A 26,067-nucleotide genomic window follows, 5' to 3' on the forward strand; every position below is an offset into this window, starting at 1 on the left:
ACAGCTAACATAATGCTCAATGGTGAAAAACTGAAAGCATTTTCTCTAAGATCAGGAACAAGACAAAGATGTCCACTATCACCACTTTTATTCAACATAGTTTTGTAAGTCCTAGCCACAGCAATCAGAGAAGAAAAAGAAAGAAACGGAATCCAAATTGGAAAAGAAGTAAAACTGTCAGTGTTTGCAGATGACATAGAAAATCCTAAAGATGCTACTAGAAAACTACTAGATTCATCAATGAATTCGGTAATGCAGGATATAAAATAAATACATAGAAGTCTATTGCATTTCTATACACTAACAACAGTAGTTCAGAAAGAGAAATTAAAGAAGCAATCCCATTTACCATCACATCAAAAGAATAAAATACCTAGGAATAAGCCTACCTAAGGAGGCAAAAGATATGTACTCCAAAAACTTTAATATGCTGATGAAAGAAATTGAAAATGACACAAACAGATGGAAGGATATACCATGTTCTTGGATTGGAAGAATCAAAACTGTCAAAATGACTATACTACCCAAGGCAATCTACAGATTCAATGCAATCCCTATTAAATTACCAATGGCATTTTTCACACAACTAGAATAAAAAATCTTAAAATTTGTATGGAGACACAAAAGACCCTGAATAGCCAAAGCAATCTCAAGAAAGAAAAATTGAGCTGGAAGAATCAGGCTCCTGGACTTCAGACTATACTACAAAGCTATAGTCATCAAAACAGTATGGTACTGGCACAAAAACAGACATATAGATTATGGAACAGGATAGAAAGTACAGAGATAAATCCATGCACCTGTGGTCAATTAATCTGTGACCAAGAAGGCAAGGATATACAATGGAGAAAAGACAGTCTCTTCAATAAATGGTGCTGGAAATGTTGGACAGCTACATGTAAAAAAATGAAATTAGAACATTCTTCAATACCATACACACAAATAAATTCAAACTGGATTAAAGACCTAAATATAAGACCAACTACTATGAAACTCTTAGAGAAAAATAAAGGCAGACCACTCTTTGACATAAATCACAGCAAGATCTTTTTTGATCCCTCACCTAGAGTAGTGGAAATATAAACAAAAATAAACAAATGAGACCTAATTAAACTCAAAGCTTTTGCACAGCAAAGGAAACCAGAAAGAAAACGAAAAGACCATCCACAGAAAGGGAGAAAATATTTGCAAACGATGCAACCGACAAGGGATTAATCTCCAAAATTTACAAACATCTCATGTGGCTTAACATTAAAGAAAAAATTAAAAAAATGGGCAGAAGACCTAAATAAACATTTCTCCAAAGAAGACATACAGATGGCCAAAAAGCACATGATAAGATGCTCAACATCACTAATTATTAGAGAGATGTAAATCAAAACTACAATGACTATCACCTCACAATGGTCAGAATGGCCATCATCAAAAAGTCTACAAACAATAAATGCTGGAGAGGGTGTGGAGAAAAGGGAACCCTCATATGCTGTTGATGGGAATGTAAACTGGTACAGCCACTATGGAGAACATTATGGAAGTTCCTTAAGAAACTAAAAATAGAGTTACCGTATGATCTAGCAATCCCACTCCTGGGCATGTATCTGGAGAAAACCATGGTTCGAAAGGATACATGCACCCCAATGTTCATTGCAGCACTATTTACAATAGTCAGGACATGGAAGCAACCTAAATGTCCATCGACAGACGAATGGACAAAGAAGAAGTGGTACATAAATACAATGGAATATTACTTAGCCATTACAAAGAATGAAATAATGGCATTTGCAGCAACATGGATGGACCTGGAGATTATCATACTAAGGGAAGTAAGACAGACAAAGACAAATATCATATGATACCGCTTATATGGGGAATCTTAAAAAAAATGATACAATTGAACTTATTTACAAAACAGAAACAGTCTCACAGACTTAGAGAATGAACTTATGGTTACTGGGGAGAAAGGATGAGGGGGCAGGGATCAATATGGAGTTTGGGATTGACATGTACACACTGCTATATTTAAAATAGGTAACCAACAAGACCTACTGTAATGCAAGGGAGCTCTGCTCAATACTCAGCAATAACCTAAATGGGAAAAGAATTTGAAAAAGAATAGATACAAGTATATGTATAACTGAATCACTCTGCTGTACACCTAAAACTAACACAACATTGTTAATCAACTATACTCCAATATAAAAGAAAAATTAAAAAAAAAATAGAAGGAAGGATTAGGGCATAAGAATTCTGGAACCATTAAATCAGATGATATGTATCTTAAAAAGAGTCACTTTTTCCTTACAATTATTTATGAGTAGTTAAACATGTTGTTGTTAAATAAAAGACAAAGACTGAAGGGAAAAACGGCCCCATACCACAAAATGCACCAAGAAAAGGCATGATTTTTTTCTTGGAAACACATTATTTTCCCTAGGATTATTCCAAATGAGCAAAAGATGTCATCACTTGAATCAGGTCCCTCCAAAGTATGCCATACTAAATCCTATTGAAAATTACATTTCAAATCAAATAACTTATATAAGTCACACTGAATAACAGACCAAATAAGTTATAGATTAATCAGATCAGATAAAAAGCCATTGATAGCTTGTCACAATAAAATTATAAGAAGATGACTAAGAAATTGTGAGAGGCTAGGGTAGGTATTATCTGGCTCTTGTATAAAGACCTTAAAACAAAAATGTATGGTTTTCATTTAAAAATCCAACCTTTTCCCCAATAAGTAATGTAAGGAATTGAAATTATGTTTAAAAACTGACTTATTTACATAAAAACAAATCTTAAAGGGAAGCTAGACTTCTTGTGGGACAATTTCTAGGTGTTATGTTTTGGCTGAATTACTTAGTTGACTTTCTCTGGTCAGTAAGATGTTGGCAATAAAACATGTCAAAAAGAAATTGCCCATTTATTTCATATTCTGCAATTCACTCAAATTGGCAGCGCTTTTTTTTTTTTAAACATGATAGAAAAATCTAATTCTTAAATTATCCTTTTTATACCCAAGACGATGTAAACATATTATGTCACCTCAGAAAAGCAATTCACATATTTGGAGTTTCATTTTTAAAACAAGGAACAGTTTTTGAAAGCTCTGAAGTTTGAATTTTATAAATCTCTGATTAAAACTGAAAGTGTATAGCCATCCATAACCACAACAAAAAGTGAGGTAAAGTACTTTGTATAAAGTGAGGCAGCACAGGGATAATATTCAGATAGGTAAGTAAAAGAAAATCCTTTTCTTCCTGCTTCTCTCACACTTCAAAAGTAAAATAAGTTTAAGATAAATTGCATTTATATCATCATTACCATGATTAATTATATTTAATCATTTAATGCATGAATCACATCTTAAAGTTCTTTGGGTGTTAGAAAATCTTATTATGTAAGTGTACTTTGTATATATCCTAGAAAAATTATTCATGAATTTCTTTTTTTATATCACACTTATAGCCTTTCCCTTGGACTTTATTCTATTTTGATATATATCAAGATATAGATCTATCATTTTGCTACTTCACTACATTTTACTTCAACATTTCTGTTTTAAATTTTAGAGAAGTGCATTTGCAAACTCATTTCAAAACTACCATGGTATTAAAAGTGATATACCATGGGTCACCAAAGTGGATTTTGCTTTCCTATATTTATTTTACTATTTTTGATATTCACATATTCAAAATTTATAATTGTTTACATTATATGTAATTGTTTACATCTAGGAAATCAATACAATATTACTAGTTTTACCAGAAAGAATGATATCAAGAATGCACTTAATTTTGTTTAATAAAAACATATTTAGGAAAGCAATTATTACTAACAAATAATAGCTATGTAAGGAAATACACGTCATAATTAAGTTGTGAGAAGATTGGAAAGAAATGTACTAATGAGATTAAGCTCTGCTTTAATGCCTGCAGATGGTTGCCATTTTTTAATAATTCTAACTTAATGACGATAAACAAACCAACTGTACTGATTCTGCTTAAAATTTTGTTGAAAGTGAAAAAAAATTTGTATCACATACAGAGAATGTGAGGTACTTTGATTAAATTGTACTTATTACTTGTTTTTCTTCTATAGAATTTAAAATGATACGATGCTAGTCAAAAGATATGATGGAATCAACATAAAAATTTTCTGCCACATATATGTATCACAAGGATTACACTGGCCTCTTATCTAAGAGGATTATAGGATAAATGATTTTCAGTTTGCTCCAGTAAATTGAAATTGAGTTTTAGAAGGCTCTATTTACTTAGTATGTTAGTTTCTTATCTTAGAAAATAGAAAGGTGAATATTTCTGTAAAAGAAATTTGTAAGGTCTTCTAATTTTATAGAAGCCCTAGTATAATCATTGTCTCGTTAAAGTACTTACTGTTCTTTAGGAATTCTGGGGTATTTTGTTCTTTGTTTTCTTTCTTTCAGGTATTTTTTTTCCTAAAAGGAAACAATATGCACAATGGTTAGGTGAGTACACATAGTTCAGAATCATTTCATATTGTCATGAATTATAACTGATTCATTTTATTATTTAATATTTCTACTTAAACATCTTGCACTATATACATCCAAATACAATACAATATCATATATATATTTAGTAGATATAGTATAAGATAGATAGATAGGGATTTTAAAGTTGAAGATTTAGAGATCAAGGTTCTGTGCATAGTTTATACACTGATTTTGTGGACGTTCATTATGCTCCCTACATTATAGTTTTTCCATTTGAAAACTGAAATTCTACTAAGTTAGGCAGACATTGTTAGAGAATATTGCATTATTTTATTCATTAAAAAGGAATCATACAATTATTAGTCAATTAAATGCCTGTTGCTATATTGAGCACTTCAATATATTCTACCTATTTGCCTATTTTCGGAGCCATATCAAGGTTCGGATATAACCTAAAACTATTCTAGTGTGTGTGTTTATGTGTATAAGTACATACACATACATTTATACACCTATATACTATATATATAATATATGCACACATATATATAAAATCCCATCAGGGATAAAGAGAAAAATAATCTCACAGCATCGCAGAGAGCAGTACAACTGTCAGTTTAAAGAATAAGAAAATTAAATCCTTCCCAAGAGTCAATATCAGGAACTGCTTTAATGTTATAAAGATATCAAGAATTTCTGATTTGGTTTGATAAGTTAGCAACTCACAAATGAACAATTTCACAGTGCTAGAGACAAGTACCTTTTTATTATAAGTTCTCATCAGTTTTGGTCATCAAAAAATTTAAATGGAATGAAAATCAAGAAGGAAAGAAGTATTTAAAAATAGGTTGATAATAGGCACGTTACTCTGTTTATAGAGTTCTCACAGCGTCTATTTTCAACAAAAGTACAAAAATATTATAATGACAGCAGCTCTGGTGATTGGCTTACATAGGTACTCAGTGGAAAAGATGTGAAGTGACAGCTATATTTCCAAAGCTGCATTTACTGCATCTGTTCAATGGTTAAGACTCCAAGGTCTCCTTTCATTTTAGTCCTGCTTGAAACTCAACTGTTTTCTAGCAAAATCCACTAGAAAGAGCAATGTAAAAATGCACCTTAGATTTACCTGCCTGCCTCTTAAAATATGACTCTGAGCCACAATCAATTTTAGATAAGATTTCCATACATAGTTTCTGCTTACTGACACTTTTCTTATTAAAACAAAAGCTACAACAGAATTCTATGGACGTACATGTTAAGGTAACAGAGTGGCATAAAGCTCTCTATATGAAATACAGGGACAAAAATCTGTTAGAAAAAATGAAGTCTTTCTACTAAAAAACTAAGAGAATATTTGACGTTATACATATTGCATGTTATTACTAACCAAGAGACAGGCTTCCCAAAGGGATGCAATGAAAGGATTAAAGTTTTTGTGACTTATGAGCCATCTGCAGGGATTTGGTTTCATTTTGGTTTTGCATGCATATCTATCACAAGGATGAATGGGCAAGCGCCTGTTCTACTGTAGGGAACAAACAACTATTTTATTTTTAATCTACGTGCTGAATATGGATGTGCATAGTATTTTTCTGGTAGCTAATTTGTCTCTTGCATGTATAAACATCTCTCTCTCTTTTAGAGGGAAAACGTGAAAATAACACGGGATGATTCTGCACCTCCCGTCAACCATCTGGTTTTTCAGTAGTGTAATTGCTATCAGTAGGTCTGACTCAGTTTCCTCGTACTTGGTACTTTTGCCTGTTTTTACAATACTTAAAAAAAAAACCAAAATGAATCTGTTTAGGTAGGTAGGTTCATATAATTTTCACAATACATGATATGTATTCATAGTCAGTAAAACTGATGGCTCTTTCATGTTCTTTTAATCTAGTTTTAGAAGCAAGCCTGACATGGAGAAAGAAGAAAATTGTCTGAGACTTAGGTATCACTATTGCTCAACAGTGGCTAGAAATTGCTGTGGAAGCCTTGTAGCCCTAATCATAATTCTATTTACAGAACTAAGCAAAACACTGCATGCTTTAGGCATCATAAATACTACAGATCAGTGTTTCTTGTTTTTTTTGGGGGGGAGGGAACTACTTATATTCATTTTAATGCTAGACATTTAAAAATGCACAGCTTTTTAAGAAAGGGGACTTAGATTAAAAAATGACAAATAACTAATATTTACATCCAAACTTTAAAAAATATCTCCAGTATTTCATTTTGATGAAGACATTGATTTTAACTGAGCATTCACTAACACAGCATTGAGCTAAATATTTATTTAGGGTTGGATTTAAAGTCTGCACTGTGAATCTGTGCAACATGGCTACTGGTAAACATTATCCCTTGACTGGAATGGCAACAGAATCTCTATTCCAAGTTTTAAATTTCAGAACTGCAAAATGTTGCTAAACTCAGAGTTCTCTTTACTGTCTCCTACTGAAATGCCAAAACTTGTCGTCACGACAGGGTTTCAAAGTTGTTGTGCCGTTTCCTCGGCACAGATAACATTATTCCTAAGGGATTTTGTTAGACAGCTTTTGGCTTAAATTCCTATTCTTGGAACAGTAGTCAGCAAGCAGCAACTACTTTAAAAAGAGACACTATCCAGGTCATTAGTGACTGAATGCAAGCTTTTAAACAAAAAAGTAAAGCACAGCATGACAATTAAATGGCTTACATGATTCTAGATTAGATCCTGGACCAATGGGAAAAAACAATTAGCCATTAAGAACATTATTGTGACAGTGGATGAAATTTGAATGTGGACTATGCATTAGATGATGGTATTACATCAACGATAAATTGCCTGTGTTTGATTCTTGTTCTCTGTAATGTAAGAGAATGTCCTGTACTCAGGAAATACACTGATATATATGCTAAAGTATTTAGGATAAGTCACACCATGTTTCCAACTTATTCTCAAATGGTTTATGAACTGTATATATACACACACATATGTAACATATATAATATGAAGAATATATATGTATATATATGTATATCATTTTTTATGAGAAAGAGAAACTGATATATAGGATAAAATGTAAACAGTTGGTTAATCAAGGTAAAGGGAATATGAGAACTTCCTGTCCTATTCTTGCAATGCTTTATGAGAGTTTGAAATAGCAAAACAAACATAACCAAAAAAAGAAAACCTAAAACTATCTTTTAAAAAAATTAAATAAATATAAAACGCCATTTTTCAGTATCTCTACAAAACATTACACCGAACTGTGGCTATTCTTATTTTGATCATTAAGCACAAGATGGTTTTATTCTGTCTATAGCTACAAAAGATAAGACAATGACATTTATCTGGGTAACTATTAGAGAATATTAGGTGATAAAAGAAAAATATTCCATCAAGTAATAGAGTAAACAAACAAATGTTCTGTACCTAAATGCAATCACTATAGTTGCTGGTAGGAACAGTAAATAAGGCAATAACACAGAATATGGACTTTCCTTTAAAGGAAGGTAGAAGGCCAAAAGATTGTACCTCATATTAGACGAAAGAACATTTTCTATGTTTTGTATCTAACCATTCACAGTCACTTAAGAGGCTTAAGTCTAACAAGCCTGTCCTCATTACGATAGAAGCAAATATTTACCAACAAAGAATGAAATGGGTGGGTGGGGGGAAGGATGAAGGGTTTGCTCATTTTTTTGATGTGACACTTTATTATACAAGTCAAAACATACTATAAAACATCTGTTGACAGTCAGAGTTATAACAAATCACATACTGGGTTCAACCATGTTTAACATTTTCATTATACTCAAAATAATTATTTTAGAATGGGGGCCTGATAATGAGGCAGAATGGCACTGAGCCAGGAGAGAGCAAGTTTGTACCTTGAAAAGGAGGATGGGAATTAATTAAATGAAAAGCTTGGGAAAGTTAATTGGGACTGAGTGAAGATAAGGACACTATCAATACATGAAGAAATAAAACAATTTTTTAAAAAGGTATAGCAGAAAGCCACAGTGAGCACAGCAAAGGGAGAAGAAACCTGAAGAAACATGAGTCACAGGACCAGAATTATGCCTAGGGGAGCCTCTGTTGGCCTTCAGCTCCTAGAATTGTTCCTATCACACAAATAAATGTTTGTTGAATGAATAATATTGAATATTGATAAAAGTAAAATTAAGTGTCATAATCCTAGTCTGCCTCTGTCTTATCTAGCGTGTGACTTTAGGCAAACCCCTTAATCTATTTTAACCTCAATTTCATCAGCCATGAGTGTGGAAAAAGGTGATTCTCTAAGGTGCCTTCCATTTCTAAATATTTCTGTATGTGGTTCTGTTTATTAAAATGGGTAACTGTGAACATTTTTGTAGAAGAGAATAGCCAGATATGAGTTTTAAATGAAAACAAATGGAGGGTGGAAAAGAAAAGATGAATAAAAGAGCAATGCATTGATTCAAGTAATGGGAAATAAATTCCATCGAAAGAGACTTTAATATAGAAGAGAGAATGCAAAATGTGCTTTATGGCTTTGGCATGTGTGAAGTGACATTTACATATACTACTGATAGAAGCATGCAGATGTAGAAATCTTTATCTGTTCTTTTTATTATTATTGTGACACTACACACTCACTGCTTCCACATCTAGAGTTCCCAAGTGAATAGAAGTGGAAAGTGTTCAAAAGAAGCCATGAAATGGCAGGAGTTTATAGAAATATTGTTACTACATGGTCATAGAATTGTTACTGTCCATCTTACTGACCTGAAAGAAAGTCCTGAAGAAAGTCTTAGGATCTATATTTAATTCCATGAAGAGCTATTTAATTCAAGACCCACCAGGCACAGTTGCAGATACCTCCATGATGCCTTTGATGACCAACACTGGCTTCCTACTCTTTACAATAGCCAAGACATGGAAACAACCTAAATGTCCAGCAATAGATGAATGGATAAAGAAGATGTGATAGATAGATACACACACACACACACACACACACACACAAACACACACACAATGGAATACTACTCAGCTGTAAAAAAGAATGAAATAATGCGGCAACATGCATGGACCTAGAGATGATCATACTAAGTGAAGTAAGTCAGACAGAGAAAGACAAATACCATATGACATCATTTATATGTGGAATCTGAAATATGACACAAATGAACCTATCTATGAAAAAGAAACAGACTCACAGACATAGAGAACAGACTTGTGGTTGCCAAGGGGGAGGGTGGTAAGGGAGGGATGGATTGGGAGTTTGGGATTAACAAATGCAAACAATTATATTTATGTATAACTGAATCACTTTACTGTACTAACACAACATTGTAAATCAACTATACTTCAATAAAACAAATTGAAAAAAAACCCCACTAGCTTCCTCATGTTTTCTTTCCTACAAGCTTGTGGAGCACTTACATTCAGTAACACATAATTTAGTCCTTACTCATTACTTTCCCCAGTCCCATCTATGCTGATTTTGAGTTGACTACTAGAGGAGGCATGTGCTATGCATTTGTGTTTCCCTACAATAAGGTGGTACTTAAAATGAGTAAATGCATGGTAAACACTCATCTGTTGATGGAGATGGGCAGAGTATATTTTGAGCTCAGAAAATATACTGGAATACTGATTGGCAGATACCAAAAAATGACTTCTTGGCCATTAACCATGGTTGGTGATCCTGGGACTTCTGTGGATCCCCTACCTTGCTTTCTTATCAGCACCTATTCCTCTCGGCATTTTTGGGAAGAAAGGCCAAGGACCTATTATAGGGGGATGAAAGGTATACTGTTATTTAACTAGAAAGACCTGGTCAAATAGCCTGAAAGGCACCTGAATCTATGACTTGAAATTAGTTTGCCAATCCAGTCTGATCTATCGGAGAGGTGAGAGGGGCCACTTTCCCAGCTTTGTCAGAAGAGAGCAGAATGTTTCTTATGGTTCTGTGTTCAAATCAAGACCACTGATGGTGATACCACTATGAGAAAGCTGGAGGGTCGCTGATGATGGCAGAATTAGTGTCTCTGTGGGCAGCCAGGGGTACAAAAGAGGAGGAAGGCACAAGGGAAAGATAACACAAACGAACTGGACTATTTTCAAAGGGTTTTGATTTCTCTACAGATTCTGGTGCTGCAACAATTAGAGACTGTGGAGAATATTTACATAACATAGATGCTGACATAATTGCTGGAAAAGGAGAAGCCAACCAAATATCTTTGCAAAGGGCTCCAAGGTAGCTATAAAAACCGCACCTGTCCTAATAAGACACGATGAAGTGACAAGCAATGAAAATAAGTTAACTCAACTTTCCCAATTTTTTTGAGGTTGGGTAGGGGGAGTGGGGCATCAATTCTGTATACAGATTTAAGACTGAAGGAGAGAAAATGACATTTAAACCTGGATTTGCTGCAAATTCAAGCCCAACAAAGTTCAATGACCAAATAAGCGTGATGTTGGGATACGGCATGAAATCTTTACAGGTCTATGCTAATTGGCTCAAATTCTGTTGTGTTTGGAGTTTAGTTCAGCACCATGGGAAAGTACCAAGCTGGAAGTTCAGGGCCAGCTGTGACAAAACCATAGCCTAGAAGAAGTGGTCTTCAGTCACTTCTATTTAATTGGGGAAAAATTGTAGAGATAAAATAGAAAATAAGTGATTTCTCACATTAAACTAGTTCTCAAGACATTGTCTTCTTTATCTCTTTCTTACTGGTACATTAAAAAACATCAACAGAAATTTGCTTATAGTATCCTGGGCCTTTATATTCACATGAAAACTGCCCTCTTCAAAGATTCATTGTCGGGGTTTATATGCTTATTTTTGGAGAAGCAGCATGATTTAAAAAAAGTAAGTATAACTGCTATTTAATTAGCTGCACTCAGCAAACTGCATATATTTATCACATTCATCTTCACAAGGACATGGTGAAGTAGGTGTTAAATCTCTGCCTAGGAGCAAACTCAGGTCACAACTTCTTTGGAATTAGTAAGTGGTAAGAGTTAGTATCTACATTTAGCTCTCTATCTGAATCCCATTTTTCTTTTGCAACAAAGTCTCTGTAGTGTTGGAATGGACTTTGAGAAGGTAAAAAGCCTATTTTCTAGACATTCCTCTTCTACTTATTCAGTGTGTATCACCTGAAGCAATTCACATGCTTTCTGCATCTTAATTGCTTCATCTGTAAGATGGGGTAACACAATACCTACCCTAAGGAAAAAGACTAGATTACTTGATTTATTGAGGTATCTTTGATTTCTAAAAGTAATTGAATATATCTAATCTCTGCAGCGTAAAAAGCCTTAAAAGTAGAAGTCTTTTCAAGGAATGTTCAGCATGTAACCTTTGTAAATTCATTACTACTCCTGGAACTTTTACCTGAATCGCATTATTCCTACATTAAACAAAAGATTTCTAAATCAACATAATAGTTTCATCTACATATGAGGATTTACTATTGTGGGATTACCTTCAAGGATATATTTATGAGACGCATAAAACATTTGTCCTACAAACATCTACATATTTCACATCGGATTAGGCAGGAAGTAAAAGTTGCATGGTCATGGATGTCTAGAGATACATTTTCTAACTAGAGTCAACCAAATTTGAGTGAATATCTAAGTTAAGAGCTAAATAAATACCAGGGGGATGGCTAAAAGATGTTATGTGATGACCCCAAAACACAAAAGTTTGTGTTAACTCAAACAGCCAAACTCTCAACTCTTTAAATGGACAATGCTTATTTAATTCTAAGAGGTTTAGAAATTAAAAAACAAAACAAAACAAAAAGCAAACAAACAAACAAAAAAACCAAAACCAAAAAACTTTACTTGGAGAAAACACATTTTAAAAACTAGTTCTTAGAATTAGATGTGTGGGTATTGGAAATGGTAAGCATTTCAAAGAATAGAATGGGATTTCCACTCCAAAAGTGAATGCACATGAAGTCAGTTTCCAAACACCAGACTCAACATCCCCCATCAGTGGATGAAAACAAATTGATAAATAGAAAAGACCAAAGGGCAGAAGAAACGAAATAAGACACTTGCTATAAGAACAAACCACTTGATTCTGATAAAATTATTTTTCTTAAAATAACCATAAATGCAATCCTATAAAATTTTGAATTAATGATTTACTCCAAGAACTCAAAGATGTTTTAAAAACCTAAATATATTTGAGAGAAATGAAGAATGTCCAACAAGTTACATGGGGAATGTATAGTTAAGTCACACTAAATTTTTCACTAGAGAAAGCAGTTGAGTGATCTAGCATTAGAAATTTGGAGGAGAGTTCAATAAAATTTTACTTAAAAATTTGACACTATTTTACTTGGGTTTGAAAAAAGACTTTCATTTCACCCATGAAATGATATAATGAATGGAATAACAACAGATCCAGTGAGGCAATAACATGGGTGAGCTGGTTTCTCAGCTTCTATTCTTTGATCCTTTAGGGGTCTAATGTGAATGGCAACTAATTTTCACTGACAAAAGGAATACGATCAAGATTAATTCCTTAGAACTAAGTCCTTAGAACAGGGAAATTCCCTTGGAGGTAGGATTCTAGGCAGGGATTATAAGGGCCTGAGTTTTGGGCCCACTGATAGAAAACTCAGCTGAAGAGAACAACCTTCAATTTAACATAAAAATTCTTTTGGAATTACATATTACAGCAAGTGAATTTTTACTATGTTTCTCAGTGGTGTTCTGGTTTTTGCCATAGAATTCCCTAGCATTGTAATTTCCTCTTCAGTTATAGTTTAAGGTCATGTCATTTTTGAAAAGAAACTGATTTTATTATCATCACTTCCATCTCTTTGATATAGGGGAGACTCAGAAACTAATCATGTAATAATTCACTTTAACAGACTTCAATGAAGTCTATGTAGTATCATCTACCACATGTGGATTTCTAATTTTACTAGCAATCATAACACGGACTAAAATGTCAACATAATGAAATCATTTAAATGCTAATTATATTAAGAATAGTAAACTTGGTTGGCAGAGGTTGATGGGAAGCACAGACCTTTTCCAAATTGAATACAAATCAGTCTTACTGTCCGTATACTGGAGGTGGCCCCAAGTCAAGTCACAGTTCCATCTCTCTAATCAGGCAAATCTCAACAAATGTCCTTGTGTTTCTGTAGTACCATTCCAGGAGTTGTGTGGAACAAAATGAAGTAGAAGAAAAGGTCTCTGTCCAATAGAATGCCAATTCATATCTGTATCATAGCACTTAGTACATCATGTTAAAGTTTTTGGGGTTGTTTAACTCCATGACAATGTACTAGGAAGCACCTAGTACATTGCCTGGCATATATGAGGTTCTAAATAAATGTCTGTTGAACTAAACACTTGAAGAACCCAATCAGTCTCCCTTCTCTATGCAGTACCCTCTCACTAAAAGTCTAGTTTACCAATTTGATGGTGCGGTTGTATCATAAACTCCAGACATTTCAAGCAGAGAATATTATATCTTATTCTATACTATTCCACATTCTCTCTCTCCCAGGTAGAAAACTACTACCTCTCAAACCTTATTCTTTTGCCCATTATCTGTGTACTTGTTCACTTTTCTTTTAGGTTCTACAAGAAAAAGCCAGGTTAGTTCTGTGATGTGTCTAATATAAAAGTTACATGATAGGGAACTAACATGGATCATCACCTTAACAAGGGGTGAGAGGTGACTGTCTTGGTGAATTAGGGACATTCAAGCCTAAAATATAAAATTCTGCATTGTTTTGATAAGCTATACCAGATTATTCATGGTCCTAAGAGGCCGTTTCTATGTTGGACGGTTTTCATGCTCCTTTATTGAAAAGAAGCAAATGCCAAGAAAAGAAGTTAACATAGAAGACCCAATCAACACATCGGGCACAGTGTACCACAACCTCAAATTTAATATTATTATTTAAAATTGATGATCAGAAGTATTTGCAGGAGGTATATAATAAAATTTACAAGCTCTCTAGGTCAAGAAAATGTTTTTAGCGACTTTTAAAATAGACTTTTAACATGGGAGGAATCAAATAATTGTGGCATTCATAGTTAAATTCATTGCAAATGATACTATTTTGAGATTATTTGAATTCATCTCTCTTTTATCAAGGATTTATTTAGTAGGTGTCATTTATGTAAATCAATCCTTAAAATTGGATGAGCATTTATTCTGTTATTAAATACAAATGTTTTATTCTTTCTGGAATAAAGAAAATATAAATAAGGATACATACATATATACATATATGTATGTATGTGTATATACATGAGCAATAGCTCCAAAAGTCTAGATGGTGATCATGGGAGGTGAGTGCAGGCTGCAGATAAGAATTGAAGCAACAATATTGGAGACATGATACACATCTGAAGGAAACTGACCTGTTTCACCTAAATCAAGTCATTATTTAAGGACAATGTAGGTGTACTTCTGAGCTGACACTATCACTTTACCCCTCCATTTAATTTAAACATAAGACTGTTTAAACAACTATTCTTATTTCTTTCATTCTGTGAAAGCCTCACCAAAGCAAATGATGCAATCCCTTCATGATATATTTTCATTTAATGGATTTTGCTGATGGAATATTTTGGTGGGCAAGGCACCTGCCTAACACTGTTCTGAATACAAAAATGAGAAATCCCAAGAAATTTATACCCAGAAGGTAAGGTGGGGGAGGGAGCGTTGAACCCACTCACAACTCTTACCCAGAGCAGACTATAATGAGTTCTCTTTGTATATAAACTAAAATCCAAAGGAGTAGCAAAAGCCCTAATGGCTTAGGGTACATGGAAGATCTATTCTTTGTTTGAGTTTTGATAGGGCAAAGCATCTCAGAGGGACCAGTTATGGAGAAGCAAAGCGATGGAGGAGGAAAAGCACTAGGCATCTTTGGTTTCTAGACAGTAGGCTGGTATGGCAGGAGAACCAGGTGTATGCAAGGAGAGAGAAATAAGGCTGGAAAAGTAGGTTGGACCATATTGTAGACAATCTTAGAATGAGATTACAGAAGGCAACAAGGAGCAAATGCAGGTTTCTCAGAAGATCAATGTAGCAAAGCAATTGGGTAGTAGTCTTCTGATTAGGTAATGCTTTATTTCACTTTGTGCTATAAAAATATTTGAGTAAAATATAACAAAGTATTGTTAGGCAGTTTTTGAAAGTGTATTATAAAGTGTACAACGTTTTTGTTTCTTCCATGAAAGTGTTCGTAACACTGAAATTCATGACACATGGAAGAGAAAGACATTACCTGATTTAACAAAATGTCCTATCATTTGTTCTATGTGGCATAGACAATCTGTACCCAGGAGGGAAAAAGAAAAGTACACGGAGACAGTGAAGCAAGTCTGATATAAAAATTAAGCACAATGGCACTTAAATGTATTAGAATTTATACTATGCAGGTTAGAAACATTGCAACATTCAGTTAAGGTTATTCTTCTACACATGGCTGAGTAAAGAAGAGCATTATCTTGATAACACAGTTGGCTATAACATTATCTTTACTTGCAAAATGTTACCATAGGAATTCTTAAAGAAGCATTTATTACAGCTATAATTAATTAACTTACAATTACCAAGTAACCTCCTCTGTTCACACTTAGCACATCTATATAAATAGAACTTCATTTAAGGTTCATTAGCTAGAGAAAAGCAATGCATGTATGGAAAATATTTTACTTTCATTGATTTCACAAGTGATGTTACATTAATCACCAAGTCAGAAGTCACAAGTATTTCTGAATCTGGATGGTAGGAAGAGAGCAGCATATATGTTTGGTTTCATAGTCGTTTTTATTTACTTCCCTTTCTCTTGCTCAATTTTGAGAAGCATTCAAAAGGTACGTTTGCTCCAGACCTAAAACTTTCCAGAACAAACTTTAATCATTTATTTATTTATTTTTTTACTGATTTGTACAGTGTAGTACACTAGCACAGTATGTAGATTTAAAAAAAAAAAAGAAAACAATTTGCACTGTTGATGCTGATGTATGGAGTAATTTTCTCAGACTCTTTCAATGCAATCTGCAAACGCATTAACAAAGGCTATAAAACAAAACCAATCTGCACTACCCATAACACACAGGGCAAGATATTGAAAAGTCTGAAAGCATAATTGATATCTGCATTAGTAGAAATTACCTAGGAAGGAGAAAGTATCCTACTACCATGTAGGACTTCCAAAGCCAAATATATCTTGTACAGCTTCCTGAGTAAGAGAGTAATGTTCCAACCACTGAATATAGGAAAAAAAATATTTGTGTGATGATTGTTAACGTAAAGAGCCCTTTGAAATAATGCTCTTAGAAAATCTATTACTGTTATTATTCCACACTGAATGGCAGGAACCCCACATGCATTTTCTATTTCTTATTCCCATTTCAACTACTCTGTTGCTCTGGAGACAAGGTCAGCAGTAAAGTGTAGTTTTTACTTAAGGAAAAGCATAAAATCTTCACTGAATTACCCAATCATCATGCTCTATCCATATTAGTTTAGCTCTGTCCATATTAGTTTATTTATGTGTTTTTGGATTTTGAACTTCTAAAGCATTAGGCTGGCCAGGAACATGTATTATATTACAGAATTTACACTTAAAGTCTCAGAAGGACAACAATAATATGAGAAGATTATGTTGAAAAGTGTATTTTTCTATTGGAGTAAAGAAATATCTGATAAGGTCTGACTGGATGATAGAACACAAATAACTCCACAGAAAGGAAATTTGAAGTGGCTTGTCAACCAACAATGCATTATTTTTCTGAAGTTTTCTAACACATTATTCATGGAGACATCTTTGAGATGATTAAAATAACCATGTATTTCTATAATATTACTTGAACAAGCAAGCAGTAATCTCGTCCTATGGATTTGGTGATATTCAATATTCCTCTTTTGCTCTTTTATCCTGATCAAATACAGAGATCTTTATCAATTCATACTATGCCTATACAAAGAAATGGGCAAACTCAAATAAATATAGCCTGGGAAGGTATAAGGAGATCTCGCCATCCACAGACAGGCAATCTGACCATTAAAACTCGGCCAGTAGTTAATGCAAATCCCATAGCTAAATTGGTCTCTATTTATTTAAAGCAATTACAAAATAATAAAGGTTTGTGATGCCATACGTTTAAATTAATTGTTGCAAATAGAATTTATCTTAATAAAGCTTCTTTTTTATGCTTTTAAATAACAATTCTTTTGTTACAAGTTAAAATAACTAGAGTATATTATGTTTTAGTTTGCCTACTTCGTGGGAAAAAAGGAATTCATTTTTTCGGATACTTAGGGTATGGTATTATTCAATCATAAATTGGCTTCAAGTGTGTGTGATTGTTACTTGCCTAAATCTTTTGGTTTTCAACTTGCTTTCTACATTAAGCATGGGTTTGATACATATATAAGTATAAATATATATAAAATATATAATATTGAGAGCACCTCCAATATGACAGGCACTGTTGAGAGAGGTGAATATAGCACATAAGATCCTTATCCTCATGGAATCAATAAGAAAGTGAATCACCATAACTCCAGGTAGTAATAATGGCTATGAAGAAAAATATAGGTAGGCAAGATTTAAAAGAATCAAGCAGAAAGCAGGCTGGAGAGGCTATTTTAGGTACGGTGGTTCCAGAAAGCCACTCTGGAAAGATATTTGAACAGAGACTAAAGTGAGGAAGACAGCTGTGTGGGCACCCAGGTAAGAACCTTCTGGGTGGAGAGAATTGGAAGCGCCATGTCTGAGGCAGGGAATGTTGGCTGTGCTCAAGAAACAGCAAAACAACAAGAACTTAAGTTCCCTTAACACAGCAGAGTAAAGCATTTTCCAAATAATTTTCCAAATTATGTGGAGAATTTCAAGGTGTCTACTAAAGGGTGTAAAAGGAACACATCAGTGTCCAGTGCTGTGTGGGTTTTCAAGCAGCTTTAAATACATTCTAATAGCTGAAAACAAATAATCAGGCAAATAAACTAAGTGATTCCAATAAAATAAAGGCACAGTGTTTTTTTAATGTAATAATGGCCTGTTGTTGTTTCCTAACTGCAGAATGGCATTTTCTTTACCAGGAAAGAACACGTTAAATGGATGAGAATGGGCAATTTTTTTCTCAGTGATCAATAAACAAATGCATTAAACACTCACAGAAGGAAAGTATCTCTGAGTGTTCATCTTCCTCATTTCTATAACCGGGACACTAAAGTCTCCTTGATCGGGAAACAATAATAACTGCGTACTTGAAATATGTTTATAGAACAGACATAATTCCTATTCTGAATGGGTTAATAACTTTCTTCTTTCTTGAAAGTGTTCAAATAGAAGCATAAATGCTGTAGCCAATCTGTTAACTTAGAATTAGAAAAGCAAGCAATTTTACATGCTTGAATAGTAATATTTCCTTAAGAAAAGAGAAACTAAAATAAAGCATGCATAAAATTAACAAATCAAGATTTAAAATATAATTCTTCACTATAATATTATTATGCCGCAGCATTTATATTTCAAGGGTCTTTTTTAATATCGATTTTCAGTAGCTTACATCTAGCACTGAGAAGGAAGATTCATTTTGAAGTAATTGCACACTCATATGTAGACATAAGCTACTTCTCTTTAGCAATATCACAATACAAGTTCCAACAATGTACATATGCATCAATATTACCAACCTTCTCAAAAGGTCACTTACACAGGTACAATGTTTGGCATTTAAAAAAAGAAGGAAAAAGATGTAGAGTCAGATAGTCTTTATCACTTTCTACTGCTTAATAGCTCTTCCACACACAAATGTATATAAACATATATATGTGTATACATTGCATGCGTGTCAGAATAAAACAGCCTGTATATACATGTATATTACATATATGCATACAAACACATAGATGCACATACACTTATGTCATATGCATGTTGTATATATATGTGTATATGCATGTGTCTATGTCAATGTGTATGTGTGTATATATACACACATACACATATGATCAAGAAAGCAAATTACATTTTTATTTTACAGTGTAAAATAATACACAAAGTATACTTCAGATTTTTCTCTCTAGATCTGAGTCTAGAATGACAATCCCAAAGCAAGCCATTAAACTTAGTTACTAATGATTTTAAAAATGGATATTAGAAACTCCAAGGTTCAATATAATTTAACCCGCATTTCCAGGCTTCCCAATGCTTCTATAAAGCTTAACAAGCAAATATCATTATATTTTGGCTTTGAGTTGAAGAGTTTTTAGAGTGAACTTAGAGGAAATGGAATCATGCTGATGAGGCTCGTGATTCACATTGAAGTAAGAGTAATGATGGCTCAGATAATTTTTCTTTTTTTTGCCTCTAAGTAATTTTAAGGGAAAATTACTCTGAATTCAGGCTTGAGTGTTTAGTACGTGTACCATGTCAAAATACTTCTAGACATTCAGCGCTGCCTAAATGGTAAAACCACACAGAGAACGTTGGATAGAAAACAACACTCACACTTGGTATTCATAAAAATAAATTAATGTGCATACATGTGGGCTTTAGCTTATGAATGTATGAATTCTATCTGCCTGAAGAAATATTTCATAAGCATATTTTATTTATTTATTTATTTTAACATCTTTATTGGAGTATAATTGCTTTACAATTGTGTGTTAGTTTCTGCTTTATAACAAAGTGAATCAGCTATACATATACATATATCCCCATACCTCCTCCCTCTGCGTCTCCCTCCCACCCTCCCTATCCCACCCCTCTAGGTGGTCACAAACCACTGAGCTGATTTCCCTCTGCTATGCGCTGCTTTCCACTAGCTATCTATTTTACATTTGTTAGTATATATAAGTCCATGCCACTCTCTCACTTTGTCCCAGCTTACCCTTCCCCCTCCCCGTGTCCTCAAGTCCGTTCTCTATATCTGTGGCTTCATTCCTGTCCTGCCCCTAGGTTCTGCAGGACCTTTTTTTTTGGATTCCATATATATGTGTTAGCATACAGTATTTATTTTTCTCTTCCTGACTTACTTCACTCTGTAGAACAGTCTCTAGGTCCATGCACCTCACTACAAATAACTCAATTTCGTTTCTTTTTATGGCTGAGTAATATTCCATTGTATATATGTGCCACATCTTCTTTATCCATTCATCTGTCGATGGACACCTAGGTTGCTTCCATGTCCTGGCTATTGTAAATAGAGCTGCAATGAGTATTTTGGTACATGACTCTTTTTGAATTATGGTTTTCTCAGGGTATATGCCCAGTAGTGGGATTGCTGGGTCATATGGTAGTTCTATTTTTAATTTTTTAAGGAACCTGTTCTCCATAGTGGCTGTATCAGTTTACATTCCCACCAACAGCGCAAGAGTGTCCCCCTTTCTCCACACCCTCTCCAGCATTTATTGTTTGTAGATTTTTTGATGATGGCCATTCTGACTGGGGTGAGGTGATACCTCATTGTAGTTTTGATTTGCAGTTCTCTAATGATTAGTGATGTTGAGCATCCTTTCATGTGTTTGTTGGCAATCTGTATATCTTATTTGGAGAAATGTCTATTTAGGTCTTCTGCCCATTTTTGGATTGGGTTGTTTGTTTTTTTGATATTGAGCTTCATGAGCTGCTCGTAAATTTTGGAGATTAATCCTTTGTCAGATGCTTCATTTGCAAATTTTTTCTCATATTCTGAGGGTTGTCTTTTTGTCTTGTTTATGGTTTCCTTTGCTGTGCAAAAGCTTTTAAGTTTCATTAGGTCCCATTTGTTTATTTTTGTTTTTATTTCCATTTCTCTAGGAAGTGGGTCAAAAAAGATCTTGCTGTGATTTATGCCATAGAGTGTTCTGCCTATGTTTTCCTCTAAGAGTTTGATAGTGTTTGGCCTTACATTTAGGTCTTTAATCCATTTTGAGTTTATTTTTGTGTATGGTGTTGGGGAGTGTTCTAATTTCATTCTTTTACACGTAGCTGTCCAGTTTTCCCAGCACCACTTATTGAAGAGGCTGTCTTTTCTCCATTGTATATTCTTGCCACCTTTATCAAAAATAAGGTGACCATATGTCCATGGGTTTATCTCTGGGTTTGCTATCCTGTTCCATTGATCTATATTTCTGTTTTTGTGCCAGTACCAATATGTTCTTGATTACTGTAGCTTTGTAGTATAGTCTGATAGTCTGAAGCCCAGAGCCTGATTCTTCCAACTCCGTCTTGCTTTCTCAAGATTGCTTTGGCTATTCGGGGTCTTTTGTGTTTCCATACAAACTGTGAAATTTTTTGTTCTAGTTCTGTGAAAAACGCCATTGGTTGTTTGATAGGGATTGCACTGAATCTGTAGATTGCTTTGGGTAGTACAGGCATTTTCACAATGTTGATTCTTCCAATCCAAGAACATGGTATATCTCTCCATCTGTTTGTATCATCTTTAATTTCTTTCAACAGTGTCTTATAGTTTTGTGCATACAGGTCTTTTGTCTCCTTAGGTAGATTTAGTCCTAGATATTTTATTCTTTTTGTTGCAATGTGTTTCCTTAATTTCTCTTTCAGATTTTTCATCATTAGTGTATAGGAATGCAAGAGATTTCTGTGCATCAATTTTGTATCCTGCTACTTTACCAGATTCATTGATTAGCTCTAGTAGTTTTCTGGTAGCATCTTTAGGATTCTCTGTATAGTGTCATGTCACCTGTGAAGAGTGACAGCTCTACTTCTTCTTTTCCGATTTGGATTCCTTTTATTTATTTTTCTTCTCTGATTGCTGTGGCTAAAACTTCAAAACCTATGTTGAATAACTGTGGTGAGAGTGGTCAACCTTGTCTTGCCTGATCTTAGTGGAAATGGTTTCAGTTTTTCACCATTGAGAACGATGTTGGCTGTGGGTTTGTCATATATGGCCTTTATTATGTTGAGGTAAGTTCCCTCTATGCCTACTTTCTGGAGGGTTTTTATCATAAATGAGTGTTGAATTTTGTCGAAAGCTTTTTCTGCGTCTATTGAGATGATCATATGGTTTTTCTCCTTCAATTTGTTAATATGGTGTACCACATTGATTGATTTGCATATATTGAAGAACCCTTGCAGTCCTGGGATAAACCCCACTTGATCATGGTGTATGATCCTTTAAATGTGCTGTTGGATTCTGTTTGCTAGTATTTTGTTGAGGATTTTTGCATCTATGTTCATCAGTGATATTGGCCTGTAGTTTTCTTTCTTTGTGACATCTTTGTCTGGTTTTGGTATCAGCGTGATGGTGGCCTTGCAGAATGAGTTTGGGAGTGTTCTTCCCTCTGCTGTATTTTGGAAGAGTTTGAGAAGGATAGGTGTTAGCTCTTCTCTAAATGTTTGATAGAATTCACCTGTGAAGCCGTCTGGTCCTGGGCTTTTGTTTGTTGGAAGATTTTTAATCACAGTCTCAGTTTCAGTGTTTGTGAGTGGTCTGTTTATGTTTTCTATTTCTTCCTGGTTCAGTCTCGGAAGGTTGTGCTTTTCTAAGAATGTGTCCATTTCTTCCAGGTTATCCATTTTATTGGCATATAGTTGTTTGTAGTAATCTCTCATGATCCTTTGTATTTCTTCAGTGTCAGTTGTTACTTCTCCTTTTTCATTTTAAATTCAATTGATTTGAGTCTTCTCAGTTTTTTTCTTGATGAGTCTGGCTAGTGGTTTATCAATTTTGTTTATCTTCTCAAAGAACCAGCTTTTAGTTTTATTGATCTTTGCTATTGTTTCCTCATTTCTTTTTCATTTATTTCTGATCTGATCCTTATGATTTCTTTCCTCCTGCTAACTTTGGGGTTTTTTTGTTCTTCTTTCTCTAATTGCTTGAGGTGTAAGGTTAGGTTGTTTATCTGAGATGTTTCTTGTTTCTTGAGGTAGGATTGTATTGCTATAAAATTCCCTCTTAGAACTGCTTTTGCTGCATCCCATAGGTTTTGGGCCATCATGTTTTCATTGTCATTTGTGTCTAGGTATTTTTTGATTTCCTCTTTGATTTCTTCAGTGATCTCTTGGTTATTTAGTAGTGTATTGTTTAGCCTCCATGTGTTTGTATTTTTTACAGATATTTTCCTGTAATTAATATCTAGTCTCATAGCATTGTGGTCGGAAAAGATACTTGATACAATTTCAATTTTCTTAATTTTACCAAGACTTGATTCATGACCCAAGATATGATCTATGTTAGAGAACGTTCCATGAGCACTTGAGAAGAAAGTGTATTCTGTTGTTTTTGGATGGAATGTCCTATAAATATCAATTAAGTCCATCTTGTTTAATGTATCATTTAAAGCTTGTGTTTCCTTATTCATTTTCATTTTGGATGATCTGTCCATTAGTGAAAGTGGGGTGTTAAAGTCCCCTACAATGATTGTGTTACTGTTGATTTCCCCTTTTATGGCTGTTAGCATTTGCTTTATGTATTGAAGTGCTCCTATGTTGAGTGCATAAATATTTACAATTGTTACATCTTCTTCTTGGATTGATGCCTTGAACATTATGTAGGGTCCTTCTTTGTGTCTGTAATAGTCTTTATTTTAAAGTCTATTTTGTCTTATATGAGAATGGCCACTCCAGCTTTCTTTTGATTTCCATTTGCATGGAATATCTTTTTCCATCCCCTCACTTTCAGTCTGTATGTGTCCCTAGGCCTGAAGTGGGTCTCTTGTAGACAGCATGTATACAGGTCTTGTTTTTGTATCCATTCAGCCAGTCTATGTGTTTCGGTGGGAGCATTTAATCCATTTACATTTAAGGTAATTATCGATATGTTTGTTCCTATTCCCATTTTCTTAGTTGTTTTGGGTTTGTTATTGTAGGTCTTTTCCTTCTCTTTTGTTTCCTGCCTAGAGATGTTCCTTTAGCATTTGTTGTAAAGCTGGTTTGGTGGTGCTGAATTCTCTTAGTTTTTGCTTGTCTGTAAAGGTTTCAATTTCTCCATTGAATCTGAATGAGATCCTTGCTGGGTAGAGTAATCTTGGTTGTATGTTTTTCCCTTTCATCACTTTAAATATGTCTTGCCACTCCCTTCTGGCTTGCAGAGTTTCTGCTAAAAGATCAGCTGTTAACCTTATGGGAATTCCCTTGTATGTTATTTGTTGTTTTTCCCTTGCTGTTTTTAATATTTTTTCTTTGTATTTAAATTTTGATAGTTTGATTAATATGTGTCTTGGCGAGTTTCTCCTTGAATTTATCCTGTATGGCACGCTCTGCTCTTCCTGGACTTGATTAACTATTTCCTTTCCCATATTACGGAAGTTTTCAACTATAATCTCTTCAAATATTTTTTCAGTCCCCTTCTTTTTCTATTCTTCTTCTGGGACCCCTATAATTCGAATGTTGGTGTGTTCAATGTTGTCCCAGAGGTCTCTAAGACTGTCCTCAATTCTTTTCATTCTTTTTTCTTTATTCTGCTCTACAGTAGTTATTTCCACTATTTTATCTTCCAGGTCACTTATCCATTCTTCTGCCTCAGTTATTCTGCTATTGATTCCTTCTAGAGAATTTTTAATTTCATTTATTTTGTTGTTCATCATTGTTTGTTTGCTCTTTAGTTCTTCTAGGTACTGGTTAAACGTTTCTTGTATTTTCTCCATTCTATTTCCAAGATTTTGGATCATCTTTACTATCATTATTCTGAATTCTTTTTCAGGTAGACTGCTTATGTCCTCTTCATTTGTTTGGCCTGGTGGGTTTTTACCTTGCTCCTTCATCTGCTGTGTGTTTCTCTGTCTTCTCATTTTACTTAACTTACTGTGTTTGGGGTCTCCTTTTTGCAGACTACAGGTTCGTAGTTCCCATTGGTTTTGGTGTCTGTCCCCAGTGGCTAAGGTTGGTTCAGTGGGTTGTGTAGGCTTCCTGGTGGAGGGTACTAGTGCCTGTGTTCTGGTGGATGAGGCTGGATCTTGTCTTTCTTGTGGGCAGGACCGTGTCCAGTGGTGTGTTTTGGGGTACCTGTGACCTTATTATGATTTTAGGCAGCTTCTCTGCTAATGGGTGGGGTTGTGCTCCTGTCTTGCTAGTTGTTTGGCATAGGGTGTCCACCACTGTAGCTTGCTGGTTGTTGAGTGGAGCTTGGTCTTAGCATTGAGATGGAGATTTCTGGGAGAGCTTTCACCATTTGGTATTACATGGAGCCAGGAGGTCTCTGGTGGACCAATTCCTGAACTCAGCTCTCCCACCTCAGAGCCTCAGGCCTGACGCCTGGCCGGAGCACCAAGACCCTTTTCCTTCAGTGGCACCACCTCCCAGCAGGTCCTGAGGAGACCAGGCTTCCGTTACTGTGGACTTGATGCCTGTCGCCCCAGAGCTGGGGCTGTCAGCATGGCCTCGGCCCTGCGTGTTCCAGAAGCCAAGGCTCCAGTGGCTCCTGAGGAGACCCAGCTCCTCTCAGCTGCTGGGGCAGAGCCAGGTCCCTCATAAGCATATTTTAAATAAGGGTATTCTGGGGCTTCCCTGGTGGTGCAGTGGTTGGGAATCCGCCTACCAATGCAGGTGACACGGGTTCATTTTCCAGACTTTGAACGAGTCATTACAGTGTGTGTCTGTATATCCGTAGAGAAAGATGACAATTGAAATGTTACTTTAAAATCAAAATAAATTTGGCACTGTCTGTT

The 26,067-nt window shown here is 34.7% G+C and overlaps 1 protein-coding gene across 2 annotated transcripts in view; it reads right to left on the reverse strand.

The window, feature by feature from the left end:
• SYT1 (synaptotagmin 1) overlaps positions 1-26,067 on the reverse strand; it is a 537,233-nt gene that overhangs the window by 354,294 nt on the left and 156,872 nt on the right. For both annotated transcript variants that reach the window (XM_007194974.3, XM_007194973.3), the window contains exon 3: positions 4,401-4,462. The gene's annotated coding sequence lies outside the window, so the exon portion shown is untranslated. The remainder of the gene's footprint in view (positions 1-4,400; positions 4,463-26,067) is intronic.

Source organism: Balaenoptera acutorostrata, chromosome 11, assembly GCF_949987535.1.
Source record: "Balaenoptera acutorostrata chromosome 11, mBalAcu1.1, whole genome shotgun sequence".
NCBI lineage: Eukaryota > Metazoa > Chordata > Mammalia > Artiodactyla > Balaenopteridae > Balaenoptera > Balaenoptera acutorostrata.